At 34.2% G+C, this 16733-nt stretch overlaps 1 protein-coding gene across 2 annotated transcripts in view; it reads right to left on the bottom strand.

The window, feature by feature from the left end:
* p130CAS (Serine_rich_CAS and FAT-like_CAS_C domain-containing protein p130CAS) overlaps positions 1-16733 on the bottom strand; it is a 425855-nt gene that overhangs the window by 313010 nt on the left and 96112 nt on the right. The gene's annotated exons all lie outside the window — the stretch shown is intronic.

The following is a 16733-nucleotide window of genomic DNA, read 5'->3' on the forward strand; positions in this document are numbered from 1 at the left end:
TATCATCACCCGAATGTTCAGTGCAGTTGCTTAGACGTGACAGCTGGCAACTGTTTCTCTGAATTACCAAACTGTGAACCTGTGGAACTGCAGTCTGCTCTCTCATCACAAGCGATAAGAGCTGTCACCACTAAAAAATTGTACTGCAACTAACACACACAAACATTGATGTGTCATTTAGGAAACAATTATTATTTCATATACATCAGCTGCCTCTGTTTTCGTTTCCAGTCATGAACATGTCTGTAGGGAGTGCATGTCGTTTTTCAATGGCCGAGACGCTCTTTTTCCCACTACAAGGCAGTGTTCCGCGATAATCGTCACTGCAGCGGCGGCTGATTGACTGAGGCAAGTGAAGCCGGGCCTCAGTCACTTGGCTTAACTGAAATCAAATTTTGTGTTTTTATATAATGTATTAGTCATTTGAATGAAGCATAGGCCTATATCGCTGTAGAAACATTTGAAAACTTTGTGATGTATATAGACCTGTTTTACAGTAAAATTTATTCCTGAGGCCAGGATCGCTCGTGCCGGGTCTGGCTTCTGCATTTCGTGTGTTTTCGCGGGCTTTGAGGTTGCGCTTAAAACGTTGTAGCTGTGGCACAATTCGTCTGGCCTCGTGGCCTGGTCAGCTTTCACTCCTCCCATCCATGGGCCGGCCTCAAGGGTAGAGTGGGGTGGGAATAACAACACTACAATCACTTCCCATTTTTATATTCCGGGGAAGAGATGAAAATAAAACTAAATAAATTTTACGTAAAATACGAGTATAAACTGGTAAATATAGCCAAAGTGTAACAAAATATAAATTATTTTACGTAGTCTATTGCACAAGTACATAATGTTATTCCATCGTAAACGTTGATAGATTCTAATGCCAAAATACTTAACTTCTGAAGATTAAATTATAATATGACATTTGGAATTATGAAAAAAGTCAGAATTATGTATTTTGACGTTACGGGAAGATTGAGGAGATTTAAGACTAATGGATGCGAGTGAATAGGAAACGACAGTTGTTTTGGACTTACTGAAGGAAAGAGTGTTTGAATCAAACCACACATTTTTTAGTCCATTATTTGCATTAATATATGTGTAGTGCCAAGATTTTTCGTCAAAAATAATTACAGTAACACCTTTATATTTTCGTATATCAATAAATTAATAATAAATCGTTTAAATAACTTGAGAATAAAATAGGTCCAAGAACAATGCCCTGAGGTACTCCTATTCTTATGTTTTGAATAAAGCTAAACTTATAAATTTTAGTTAGGCCTACATGGTTTCTACTATTCAGGTTAGATTTAAATAAATATAAAACAAGACTGTTAAGATATACACGCTGAATAAGAACAAAATCCGTGCAATAGTTTGGAAGAAATAATTGTACATAACCAGATGGCATGCTCTAAACTCTAAACGACTTTTCTGCATTAAGGATGCTGATAAGATGTATTTTCATAAAAATATATAAATCCGTTTTTCTTACAGTAATAATAATTTAGGAAAGAAACTTCTTGTTCATCAGCGGAATGAGGACAGTGTGTAGGGAATATTTTGAGGGGAAAGTGTCATCTTTCTCACTCCCATATCTGTTTTGAAATAGCCTGGTTTTGAACTGGGGATGTAGAGAGTAAAGCGACATGAATGCATTAACCTAATTTTTTTTCTGGATTTTTGACTGTGTATTTTTTTTCCTTTGTTAGATATATGGTCAGAGATGAAAAAAAGTCCTATACTTCATGAAACTAAATACAGAACATTTCATAACATATGCCATGTATTTTAACTTGAACATAGAATTATCACTATGCTAGGAAGCTCGTTGTTTACATAAAATAAACACTTCGCAAGCAGAGCTAATTGCCGGCTTAAATAATGCTATGCAACCTGACACGATGAGTGATGTTGCAGCTTTATAGTAATTTCTCTGTATAATATATCCAACAACAGCTGAAATGACACTTCGTTTGAAGTAGCTAACTGTTGTTTCACCAGTGAAAAGTGCTGAGTTGTGTTACACCTCTTTTAGTACTGCCCGCGTTCCAGTTCTGACCCCCTGGCAGAAATGCAGGTCAAGTGGTCACTCGGTACCAAGGAAACACAGATGAAGTGAAAAATAATTTAGTAAAAACACTCGATTATTAGTACTGCTACGAGCTGATGAATTGGCCAGTGTCAGGAATGCGATTAGCATTGAACTGGTAGGCTGAGATTCGTGTGCAATGAGGAAAGATAAACCATTCTAACGACACTCTATTGTCAATCCTTCCTCACAGAACAGCCGCTTATTCTTCATCTTTTACAGTAGACAGTATTCGTTCTTGGAATTCATTACCTACAGATGTTAGGGTTTGCCTGACCTTAAACGCTTCCAAGTTCAAAGAGAAACAACTTATTTTACATCGCGCAGTGTCTCAGGGTATATAAATTCACAATTGTAACTAGTTTATTAAGTAATCATGTAATTACTTTAAGTAAATAGTATTTAAGTTCGATAATCTTCTGGCTAATGCAAATTTTTGTTTCAATTTTGTTTTAGGTATACAGTACGTAAACGACCACAAATAATATCAGAAAATGCAAGCGCTACATTTTTAAAATTTTGCAAGAAAATGAACTCACAAGTGGACAAAAATTACGATGTAGCATAACAAGACTTATTAGAACTTAAATAGCTGATAAAAGTACAAAAATATTACTAATAAGCATTTTTAAAAGCCAGTTTTATCAGATTATAAAAAATATGCATTTATACCATTTGGTGACTATAACATTGTTAGGATTTCTCTGACATCTTTAATTTTTATTGCATGTAATAAACATTTATTTCTAAAAAGTTAACTACTCTCAGATATGTAAACTTGTTAATTTTAATACAATTAATTTTTTATGTGTCCTATATATTAAAATTTACATCATATTTTGTGACATATTTTTTTATTATTATTTTCATAGGTATGGGCATTATTGTAGTCTACCTTTTGCATAAATGGATGTGAAATTAGTGTGAAAATTTTCAGAATTCTATCTCTAATGGTTGTGGAATTATGAAATAATATGTGTGAAAAAATTGCAATTTTTTTTAGAAATTTAATTTAAAGTTAAAAGTGAATGTCTTAGCTGACCTGTATTGTGATAGAACATGTCCATTTAAATAGCTCAAATAATTAACTGTATAAACTATATACCTATATCACTGCGTAATTTTTAATGAAAATAAAGAAAGATTTTTTCAAAAATATTCACGTAGGCCTACATAAATACTCTTAACATATTTATCATATATTTCCTTTTTATCCTCTGGTCGAGTGGAAGAGAAGGACTCACGGCATTAAGTCTGCCAGAAAAAATAGAGCATTATTATTATTACTATTATTATTATTATTATTATTATTAGTTATTACTATTATTATTAGTTATTACTATTATTAATACCCACCAAAAGCGGCCTCGATAGCTTAGTCGGTATAGCGCTGTGCTTCTGTGCCCTAGGTTGCGGGTTCGATCCCGGGCGAGGTCGATAGCATTTAAGTGTGTTTAAAATGCGACAGACACATGTCAGTAGATTTACTGGCATGTAAAAGAACTCCTGCGGCACAATATTCCGACACACCGGCGACGCTGAAATATCCTCTGCAGTTGCGAGCGTCGTTAAATAAACAATAATTAAAATAAAATTAAAATGTCCGCCAAAATACCCTGCGACCACAATTTTACCCGACAATCGGGTAATTACACGCCGATTGGCGACAATGCTATATAGTGAGATTTGCCTTCATTCGAAAAATATTAGAAACATTTATTTTGACTTAATCTCTTGACAAATTCAATTGTGTGGAGCACAAGGAAGAATGGTTGACAACCTTAAGTAAGTTCTGCCTATCTTATTGTTTCCCAATTTACCAAAAAATGCTGGTGCTCTCTTCCTTATTCTTTTCTTTCACTGCCGTATGTGTTCTCGGTTTCCAAGTGTTCATTTCCTTTTCTGTAGTCACGTGATATATATATATATATATACTGTATATTTTATTATCTCCATTGGTAGTTTTACTTTTCAATTTTCTTTTGTGTCCGTACCATTTAGTTACTGATTTTAATGCTTTGTATAATAGTGTTATGTACTATCTTAATTGTTTAGCTAATAAATACATTTTATTCCTTTTTCAAAATGTAGCTCAGCTTCTCCAATTATTGACGTTGGTAAATAATAACCTAAAACCATTTTACAGGAAATAATTTCTTATCGCTAAGCAACTATACTGGTCTCATTTTATTATTATAGTATACACTAGCCGTACCCGTGCGCTCCGCTGCACCCGTTAGAAATAAATATAAAGTAATTACATAATTAAAATAGTAAATTTGATCCAGGGAACATTCGTGTTTGATAGAAGGATAAGTCGTTTAATATGTTACGTACTTAATTTAAATTGTATTTAAAATATTAAAATGCGATCATTTTGATCCAGAGACACTCATTTGGTTCAATGACAATTCCTTTAACATGTTTCTTAATTGTTATTACCAATTATTTTTGGAAAAGCGAAAATTAACAGAAAAATTTTGGCTACAGATTTATTATTATATTATATTATATTATATTATATATTAGCTATATTATATTATATTATATTATATTATATTATATTATATTATATTATATTATGTAAAAAGTGTGTTGATAACGGATGTACTCGAATTAGAAAGTTTTTATTTTGTTGTGGGAGCTCTTGGATCTCAGGAGGAACAACTTTTACAACAGCGCAACATAATCTGCTTGGCTAATTACCCAATTTTTTTGCATTGCATTTATTGCGTATGTATTTTATGTATTCTAACACGATTCAATTGAGCATAGTTAAAATTTGAATTATAAAATAATGGATTGCTAAGCTAACGTACTATTACTGCATACTAAATCAATACACTCTCGTTGTTCGTTAATTCTCTGAGATAAAAATGAATATGTTCATAAACATTATTATAAGAAATACAGGAAATGAATATACACAATAACCTATCAAGTTTTCTGTGCATAAGAAGCTATTTTAATCTTACCTGTCCTCAATTCACTCAAAAGTTACTGTAATAACATTATAGCATTATGTCCATCCAGAGAAACTACACTTTCCAATGATGAAATAATAATTAATTATACAAATCGGTTAATTTAGCTTCCGATATATTACTTCATACAAACACAGAAACATTGTCTGTAGGCTATGTTTCATAGCTTTCGATTGTTGTGTCCAAGGCCCCTTATAGACGAAGTCATTTGTTTTTTTTTATTTCAATACACCGCCTTAGATGGCAGTTATTTTAATTTTAAAACTCATTTATCTCATTAAATATCAGTCCTATCAAAATTTTTCAGAAAATAAAACTTATCAGAAATCATTTTTAAAGAAACTTTTGTTATGTAACATATTTCACAAAAATCAATAATAAGCGAGTTATTTCGATTTATTTAATTCAGGCCTCCTTATAACCCCCCTTTGGAAGTTCAGACATTTATTTTAATTGAACGTGTTAATTCATTTAACATCAACGTCTGTTTGTCACAAAATCATACACAAGATTAAAAGATTATAATTATACTGATGAATTAAAAGAATTATGTGAAGTTACGCCCCCTTTTAAATAACGTATTTTGAATGCCATATAGCCTATAATCTAAGTTACAACGAACTTAATTTATATGCCAATTTTCATCGAAATCGGTTCAGCCATTATCGCGTGAAAAGGTAACAAACATACAGACAGACATACAAACAAAAATTTCAAAAATGCGATTTTCGGTTTCAGGGTGGTTAATTATATATGTTAGGACCAATTATTTTTGGAAAATCGAAAATTACCAGAAAAATTTCGGCTACAGATTTATTATTAGTATACATAATATATATGACATACGTTTGTTTTCTAAAATGCTATTTAAAATTTAAATTACAGACTTTTATTATTTGTTTTATTCTTTGTTTAATTGCTACTTCTGACTTTTCACCACAAACCCCTGATATTTTTTCTCTGTCCAAAGTGAGATTTTGTAAAAATGACCTATTCCTTAAATAAATAATCGAATAATCGAATGATTAAAGCGATTATTTTTCATTCGATTATCCCATCGCTACTACATATACAGAAAGTGTATTATTCACCAATCTTACCCACTACCGCGGGGACAGTGTAAAGTAGACCAGAGACGCAGAATTCATTAAATTATGTGGGAATTAATTCAGAAGCCAGCCTGACAATAGTAGTGGTTCATGCAGCAGCAGCGGGGGACCTCCTGATTCATTCATCCGCCCCTCCCATTCAGCAGCGTTCTGCTACACGGCTTATCGATTTTGCCGGGACCGGCGCCACCCAAAGCAATAAACGCTCCAAGGCCTCCTCGCGCACTGGCGGAGCTCGGAGAATTGCTGCGGCGCATACTGCCTCTGTCTGCTGCTGCCGGTCTTTGGATAAGTATGCACCAGAATATGAAATAGTAGTTAATATTTATTTTATTACAGTGAATTACTTTCAGCTCCTAACTGTTCAAACCATGAAGGCAAATAAGTTACTCGTATTATGGAAGAAAAAAAAAAACAGGGGATTCGTACAATTTCTATAACTCGTGGAACGTGTAAGTGGTTGATGGTTGTGTGATTTCAAATAATCGTAGGTGTGTGATGAAGTTTGTTGGAATAACTTCTATTGGAGTGCGTTGTAGGTGGGTTAGTAAAAGACCTAAGTCCTTTGAACAACCAAGGGCTGCCAATACTTAAGTTTATTAATCAATCTTGAAATACAAGGCGTAGTACTTGTGATGAAATGAAGATGATGATGATTACTGGTTGCCACGTGGGCCACTCGTCGCCCTCTCCAGCACTTCTGCTGACTGGAGAGTTATAATAATAATAATAATAATAATAATAATAATAATATTAATAATGCTTCTCCAACGATCGCCGCGCCGTTTTATCGGCTCCCGCCAGTAACGCTACGGAGACTTTAAGTCCGCGTGATTCGCGTCTACTCGACGGCGTACCCACGCCGTGGCCAGTGCGATGACCTGCCTAAGGACTTTGATAATCCTTCAGTCATTAATCATTAACCCCGATACATACATGACTCAAACTATAAATTTTAGGTCAAGTCTGCACGAGTTATGAGGATGGAATACATTTTAGATTTACAGTATTAATAATGTCACTCTAAACATTAATTACAATCATACCAATTATAATCATATCAATTACGATCATATCAATTATAATTATTCCAATTACAGTCTTACCAATTACAATCATACCAATTATAATCACACCAATTATAATCATACCAATTACAATCATACCAATTATAATCATACCAATTACAACCACACCAATTATAATCATACAATTTTAATCATACATATTACAATCATACCAATTATAATCATACCAATTACAATCATACCAATTATAATCATACTAATTACAATCATACCAATTATAATCATACTAATTACAATCATACCAATTACAATCATACCGATTATAATCATACAATTATAATCATATCAATTACAACCATACCAATTATAATCATACCAATTACAACCATAGCAGTTATAATCATACAATTATAATCATAACGGTTACAATCATACCAATTATAATCATACCAATTACAATCATACCAATTATAATCATACAATTATAATCATATCAATTACAACCATACCAATTATAATCATATCAATTACAACCATACCAATTATAATCATACCAATTACAACCATACCAATTATAATCATACAATTATAATCATACAGATTACAATCATACCAATTATAATCATACCAATTACAATCATACCAATTATAATCACACTAATTACAATCATACCAATTACAATCATACCAATTATAATTATACAATTATAATCATATCAATTACAATAATACCAATTATAATCATACAATTATAATCATAACGGTTACAATCATACCAATTATAATCATACAATTACAATATTACCCATTATAATCATACAATTACAATCATACCAATTATAATCATACCGATTACAATCATACCAATTAGAATCATATAATTATACAATTATAATCATACCAATTATAATCATACCAATTACAATCATACCAATTATAATCATACAATTATAATCATACCGATTATAATCATATCAATTACAATAATACCAATTATAATCACACAATTACAATCATACCGATTACAATCATACGAATTAGAATCATACTAATTACAATCATATCAATTATAATCATTCCAATTATAATCATACCAATTATGTCCCTACAGTAAGTGGGCGCTTAACACAATCGGTATTTGAATGGGAATCATAAAAACATTATTTTCACGTGAATATTTTCCACGTCTATCTAATAAGTACTGAAATCATATATCTACAGTAACTGTATAACACGCCGTCTTTATATAAATAAATCGAGAGGAATAAGGGTACGAGTGTAAGTGGAAATCTAGTATATGCTAGAGAAAGCGTGGGGGGGGGGGGTAGAAGAGAAGAAACTATTCTAAACAGTACCAGCATACAGTAGATGACCCATTTATAGATTCAGTGAGTGTTAGAGATAATGAAAATGAAAGGAAATAAACAAATAGGAAGAAAGACAAAGATAGATGTTCCTCATTTTTATCATGACAACGCTTTTTAGTTCTTTTAGCACTCTGATTATTGTATTATTTGTGTCTTTGTTTTATGAAGAATTTTAGATAAGGGCGCAAATAGCCATAGTAGCTGACGCGCCCTTTTTAACCCCACTAACCAGAGATAGAAATAAGGCTGAGATGAGCAGTGTAGAAAGGTCATCAGAACCTGCGATAGCTAAGGATTTGGATATTATAAATTCAAAGTTATTAGATGCGATTAAAAAATGTGGGGATGTGATCAAAAAGTGCAACTAAAGTAGAAATGGAAAAAAATCGAGAAGGAGAGAGGAAGTGTATAATCAAATGTGTAGAAAAAGAGTAAAAGTATTTACAGGAAGTGAGAATAGTGAGGAAGGATTTGGTGTAAATGGAGTAGTGAGAAAGTCACAGTGAGCGCAAATAGGAGAACTCGTTCTCTTAAGCCTTCCAACGAAGGAGAGTTTTATAAAAGCGTAATGATCGAGATGGCTAAAAAAATTGTCCAATGAAAGTTGTTAATTAATTTTGAAAAACTGCCCATTTCCAGAAGAGGATTCAGGAAATTCTTGATTGTGTTCATGACGAATATTTAAAAAAAGCAAGAACATTTGTATATATTTTGAATTGGTTCTTGATGATAGTAATGATATTACTGATACAGCAAACCTTACGATTTTTATTCTCTGGGTTGATAAAGAACTTAATGTTAATGCACGAACCACCACTGGTTGTAATTTCCATGCCATGTACCTCTCCCCCGTCTCCTTACTTCTTACTAGAGATGAGTAATAAAAAACTGGAACAGTTTATTTGAACTGTTCCAATGAGTGTTACAATGCTCCAGTGATCATTTCAACGTTCCACATGGTTCCAACAGATAAACAGTTCAGTTTCTAAACAGTTTTCCTCTTCTTTGCTATCATCGATCTCCAACCGAAAGTAGATATAATATCGATGTTGCACAAGGTCTTCATGCAATAGTAGCCTGGTAGCCTAGGTAGGATCGCGCAATTTAATTGAACGAATCAAATTCTCTAATAAATCTGATATTAATTATTAGCTGCCCATTGAAGAAGAATATGTTTATGGTACCCTAACATGGTGTTAATTATTAATATATCGCGAAAAATATCATCGGCTAATGTCTTATCTCCTAGGGTTATATGCGTTATTTTTACTAAAATCGATTCATTTTTAATTGTAGTTCTTTACTGTAGTCTTTAACAGTAACTTACGAAAAATGACTTTCGTCGTCTTAATACAATGGACAGCTGGTTTAAATACGATTCAAGTGCTTTGAAACATGTTCCTGAAGCAGATGAGAAGTTGAAACAGTTGGAACAGTTGGCACCGATGTTGTAAACATATTCTTATGAAACTGTTTCTTTGAAACTGTTATTTTGGAACAGCTTCGTTCATGAAACAGTTACAGTCGAAACTGTTTCTTAAAAAGAACAGTTTATCCCATCTCTTCTTCTTACTGTCTCTCGCGTGTAGTCACTGCCGTTCGAGTTTTGGTCACCGCTGCATTAAACGTATCTTCAGCAAACGATTACTTAGTAATCAGGGAAGCAGATGCAGAGAATTAAGCCCGCTCGCCGCATTTAGCTGCAGGAGGACAGACAATAAATATTGACATGGTCGACGATGTAAACTGCCACACAGCAACGCTGTTAGCGCAGACGGAACAGGTTTTGCATTTGTCATCACGCTGTCATTTCACGTCATGTCTGACAATTGACTTCATAGGATGAAACTAAATATGTCGGACATTGTCAACACCGCGCTCTTGACAGACATTCTTTCAGCATCCCGCATGACAGTGAACATATTTTCAATTATTATACTGGTAAAACATGACATACACAATGGATACAGTAATTGAAATACACAACTGAAACGAAATGTTACCGTGTTTTATCCGTGTTGAAATTTGGAAGATTATTACGTAGAAGAAGTAGAGACAGTATAGCAAGTGGACAGCTTCAAATACTTGGCGTGTACTACAGGGACATCACTTTATTTTTACCAACATTTTTAACATTAACCTGGCTATACTCGGAAACTCAGTTGCCCCCTTTCCATTACAGGAGTTTGATGTTACTAGTGCAATATGTAAACAAATCAGTTTACTGGGTATAGGAGGAGAGAAAAGTAGTGTATCCATTTATGTTGTAGGAAAATACGACATTACGATTTTCAGTTCGATTATCACTTTGGCGGAATTTATCAAAATACAGTAGAGTAGTAACATTTTTTTTTCAAAAACTCAACTTTTCAGGCGGCTATGTTCGTTATGTAATGTCTACTTTATTTAGCACATTAATTATTGGTGTTAACATACAATATAGAGAGTGCATTTAAATTGAAAAGGTCATAAGTAAAGGGCTGTAAGTGCACTTAAGTTACTTTTGAGAAAATGGGGTTTAAATATTTAAGCTTTCGTAAAATCGGTGAAATTTTTATTTAAATTTTAATGTGTGATGCGATTAAAATATCCCTTTGCCACTAAAATTTTAGATACTTTAGCTTACACTGGATGCACTTAACTCATGTTATTACAAATGTCACTAGCATTCCTTTTCTTCTAGCCACCTCAATTCAGAATAAACTAATCTGAATTTTTAAATAAATTGCTGAAAATGGTTGCCGTTCATTACAATGCAGCTTCAATTCTTTAATGCATATTATTAAAAACATGTTGAAGCATATTCTCTGAAATCGAATTTATCGTTTCTTGAATATAATTTTTAGTACGATATTATTAATATAGGTTCTTTCTTCTATAGAAAACGCAATCATATTTATGAAACACACTATACACTGCAGTGTTTACTTCACTGCTTGAAGACTTCGAATGCAACAGCGGCCGTAAGTTTGTGTGTCTGACGGGAGCAAGGACATTAGTGAAGGGGTGAGAGTGAAGTACATTCAGAAATGCAGGTACAATAAAAATGCAAGTAAAAATAAAATGATGTCCCTGTATAAGCAGTAACATGAGCTGCTGCCAGGAAGTCAAAAGGAGGATAGCAATGGCAAAGGAAGCTTTTAATGCTGTAGAACAGCGTTTCTCAAACTTTTCGTAAGTGGGGACCACTTTTTTCAAGTCAGAACAGCTCCGAGGACCACCTTACTCTTGTTCCCTTCGAAAGCAAATGTATCATTTATGTAGCATATTTTAATACCAGTATACTTATATTTTAATGTAGAAACAATTAATTAAAATTAATTTAATTTAATTAATTTTATATCAATATTAAGTAATTAAGTTAATGTTAATAGAAGAAAATTTCTTATATCGTCATCTGGAAAAACAGAAATAAAAAAAAAAATGATTAATGCAGAAACATGCCCGATTTTGAACATGTATCTAGATGTTGATACAGCGTCGTAAAATAGCCCAAATAAAAAAAAAATCAACATGTAAAGATGCAATTTTGCATATTCTTTTATTGGTGTACGACGTACAGTACATGACCATTTCAATGTGCAGACTGGGTGTCGGCAAAACTATTAAGAAATCATAAATACATGAAAAGGTTCGATACTTTGATCCCGTTATGAATTCGGATGGTCCCTAGCTGGTTTACAGGCACGGCGCCAGATGTGCAGGGAAAAGATGGCGAGAAACACCACGTTCATAGCGCTTTAAATCCTTCTTTTGTTGCTGAGAGTAGAGTGGGAAGTCGATGGACGGGTAGGGTAAATAAATTTCATAAAATGTCAGTACTGGTCTGTCTTTTTTGAAGGACCACAAGGGCAGACCTCGAGGACCACAGGTGGCCCGCGGACCATAGTTTGAGAAACGCTGCTGTAGAAAACAGGAGCATCTTCTGCGAACCTTTAGAAAAAGAACTAAGGAAGAGACTAGTGAAGTACTTTGTATGCAATATGGCACTGTATGGGGCAAAAACATGGAAGTGAAGAGAAGCGAATAGAAGCATTTAAAATGTGGTCCACACCTGTGGAGTAACTTAACGGTCAGCGTGTTGGCCGCGAAACCAGGTGGCCCGGGTTCGAATCCCAGTCGGGGCAAGTTACCTGGTTGAGGTTTTTTCCGGGGTTTTTCCTCAACCCAATACGAGTAAATTCTGGATAACTTTCGGTGCTGGACCCTGGACTCATTTCATTGGCATTATCACCTTCATTTCATTCAGATGCTAAATAACCTGAGATGTTGATACAGTGTCGTAAAATAACACAATAAATGAAATGAATTTGAAATGTGGATATGGAGAAGAATGGAATGTGTGAAGTGGACAGACAGAATAAGAAATGAAGCTGTGCCAGAAAGAGTGAATGAAGAATGAATGATGCTGAAACTGATCAGGAAGAGGAAAAGGAATTGGTTGGGTCACTGGTTGAGAAGAAACTGCTTTCTGAAGAATGCTCTGCAAGGAATGGTGAACGGGAGAAGAGTTCGGGGCAAAAGAAGACATCAGATGATAGACGAAGTTAAGATATTTATATGGATCACATGGGGAGACAGAGAGGAAGGCAGAAAATAGGAAAGACTGGAGAATGCTGGATTTGCAGTGAAAGACCTGCCCTTAGACAGAACACTATGAATGAGTGAATGTTGGACCATGTTAACAGTTAACTTTATTTTGCAAGAAGATGACTCAAAAACAAATCTGGGTGGAGATGTGCGTATTTTCCCTAATCTGCTCATCTTTGTTTACCTTCCTCTCTTACAGATTCTATACCACTGTGACTCAGACGATGCGGAATGTTGAGACCAAACTAATTCTTAGAAAAGTCCACTCAAAATGCTTGATAACATACTAAGGAAATTCTGAAATTAGGTGAAAGTACGTGTATTTATAAATCATACACGGATTCCAACGGAAATATCATTATGTATTCAATGATAACAGTGACTATTTGAAGACGAAAAGTTGAGGTGGGAAAGTCAAGGTACGATTAAATGTTTCACTAACATAAAAAAGTCAAAGGTGCCCTTCCCTACTGATAAGGAGCTGCGCTGAAAGGTGGGTTTCATTCTCGCTTGGGCTGATTATATAGTTGGGGTTTTCTCAACTGAAACAGTTTTCGAAAGTACTGCATAAAGATGGTGATTGTTTTAAATACATAAGTTCTAAATTTTCCTTTCTCTCTGAGGCTAAACTTTGATAAATTAAAATAATATATAATATGCGTAAATCACTTGGTGATTTAAGATGGCGCTTATTCCGTTGGATCCCGGCCAATCAGTCACTCATAAGGAGAGCACCTCCGCACATATGTGGACATTGTCCTACGTTGATAGACAGCTATGACGTAGTGCAGAGGGCAGGCCACTAGAGGGAACCCAAGAGGTAGAACTTAAACTGAGACGATTCGATCCGACACCGGGACGGGAATCCGATGTGGCTTAGTGGATAAAGCATCAGCACGTAGAGCTGAAAACCCGGGTTCAAATCCCGGTGCCGTAGAGAATTTTTCTCCGTTCCAATATTCTTTCATCGTACGATGACACAGAATATCTGAATGGAAACATCATAATTATGTACTTCGGTACATTAAAATAATAATATATATAATATATATTAAAGAAGGAATATTTGTGGAACCCAACATAAGAAGTTTTAAGAAAGATGAATACTTTGAAAATTTAATGACTCATGAAGAACGACTAGCTTGGATAGGATTTAAGAATGTGGTTGACAATTTCTTGGGGAATAGGAAACACTCAGATTTCAGAAACATTGTAGAAATATGTTGATAGCTATGAAAAATTTAAGATGCAATATGAGCATTAAAATCCATTTCCTTCATAGCCATCTTGACTCTTTCCCTGATTATCTTGGAGATTACAGCGAAGAACATGGAGAAAGGGTTCATCAAGACATGAAAGAAATAGAATAGCGTCACAGTCTAGTATATACAGTCACGAAGCTAGAGTTGTTGAGGTTGCTAGGAACAATAAACTGTGCAGGTACTATTTCGCATTGTCTGTAATGAGGCCATAGTAGCGATCCTAGTGGTTAGCAACTATCTATGGACGCATATTTATTACATATTGAGCTTCGTGATTATATATGCTAGACTGTGATAGCGTTATCAAGGCAGGTGATGATGGCTGACTACTGTTGGTCTATGAAAAGAGACAGTGTGGAGCTGCAACATAGAAGACAATCTCGAAGACAGAACTTCCAGATGAAGAGGAAGGGATATTGAAAAATGAAGTGTCTGCATGAGTCTTGAAATGAGTAGAACCTAAATTGTGAATATGAACAAGATAGTGCTGTTTGATTTTGTTTACTGTATAGGCATTTTAATAAAATACTTGATTTATGTATTTAAATGTGTTAACATTGCATGACTGGAGCTATAAATATGGCAATTCTTCAAATCATTATAAAAACTGTTTCATACGTGATAGCAAAATCTAAGTTCAGATCCTTCAACAGAAGCCAACAATTAATCAAAATTCAACCTTCGATATTGAAAGTCTTGAACACTGGAAAGTTTTCTTACACTGGAAAGTTTTATTTTCTCAATCGTACTATCAGGGACTGGAATGCTTTACCTGCAGACTTACTAAAGGCTTTACCAATAACCAAAAACGTATTTAAAAATAGGCTTAAGGACTTTACTAATAGACGGTAGTATATTATACACACTATTTAAAGGGTGTAATTGATATTGAAGTGTTAGTGAAATCAGAATAGAATCAGTGCAGTGAGTGAGTTGACAGCGGAATAAGTGTAGTGCCGAAAGGTACTTGTGTAGGTATGAACCTATCACACTCGTGGGTCTAAGCAAACGTTCTCATGGGGACAGATAAGAAAGTTAAATTTTTTTCTTCCACCATGTTAATAATATCAAAAGAAGTGCTTATACAAATTTTGGCCACTCGACCGCAATTACGAGGCCGTCCAGAAAGTGATTTTCCCTGGGGCCGTTTATAGAAAACAGCACAATTGCATGGAAATATTTATTGAAACACATACAGCAATTGTTGCGCTATTTGTCAACATATTCCTCACTGGAATTGAGACATTTTTCATACCATGGAATCAATTTTTGTGTCGTAGAAGTCAGCCGCCTCAGATCGGTACCAGCGTTTGACTGCGTCTGCACCTCTCTCTGTCGATCTCATGATATGAGAAATGTCTCAATTCCGATGGAAAATATGTTGAAAAATAGCCCAACAATTGCTGTGTCTGTTCCAATAAATTTGTCCAATGAAGTTGTGTTTTTTTTTCTGTCAACGGCCCCTGGCGAATTTATTTTTTACAGCCCTCGTAATTGCGGTCGAGTGGCCAAAATTTCTATAAGCACTTCTTTTGACATTATTAACATGGCGGAAAAAAAATATTTAACTTTTTTATCTGCCCCCATCAGAACGTTTGCTTGTTAGTTCGAACTTAGGGTTAAGATACAAATTAGATTTACTTTAAATGTTATTTTAAGTGATCGTGCTTCATTTAATTTAGGATGCTCCTTGTTAATATTATTATACTATTATTATTATTAGTATTAGTATTATTAATTATTAATGTTTTTTATTAGTTGCGTTTATTATTAATTGTAATTATTGAGTGTAATTAGTTACCACTGCCACCGGGTATATACCCATTTGCAGTGTGAATAAATACACATAGAAAATTTAATTGCGCAATCTTGTGCGTCTAATAGTCGAAATATATTAGGGTTTATTTCATCTTGAGGAATCATATATGAATCAAATTCATTTATGAAATGACCCTGGTACATGCAAATTATTGTTATGAAATGGGCTCCGGATGCATAAACGTCAATCTTTCAACGGACTCCGTTATTTATGAAGTGAAACAAGTTGATGGACAGATAATCTTAAAAACGTGCCCGTAATCCGTCCTGTAGACGTGAACTAGGGCGCAGTATCTCGCAACCAATGCAATTCATCACGGTAACGTGATACAACAGTCATATTGGAAATCGTCATGCTTCGCTAGACCACCGTCCGCCTCGTTTCTGTGAAGATTAGATACCGATGAGATAACACGCCAGGTTAGGGTTTAGTGTCATTCAGTCCAGTGGAGAGCAGTAATTACATATTCAAATGTATAACAACACAGA

This window comes from Periplaneta americana, chromosome 14 (assembly GCF_040183065.1).
Source record: "Periplaneta americana isolate PAMFEO1 chromosome 14, P.americana_PAMFEO1_priV1, whole genome shotgun sequence".
NCBI classification, from domain to species: domain Eukaryota; kingdom Metazoa; phylum Arthropoda; class Insecta; order Blattodea; family Blattidae; genus Periplaneta; species Periplaneta americana.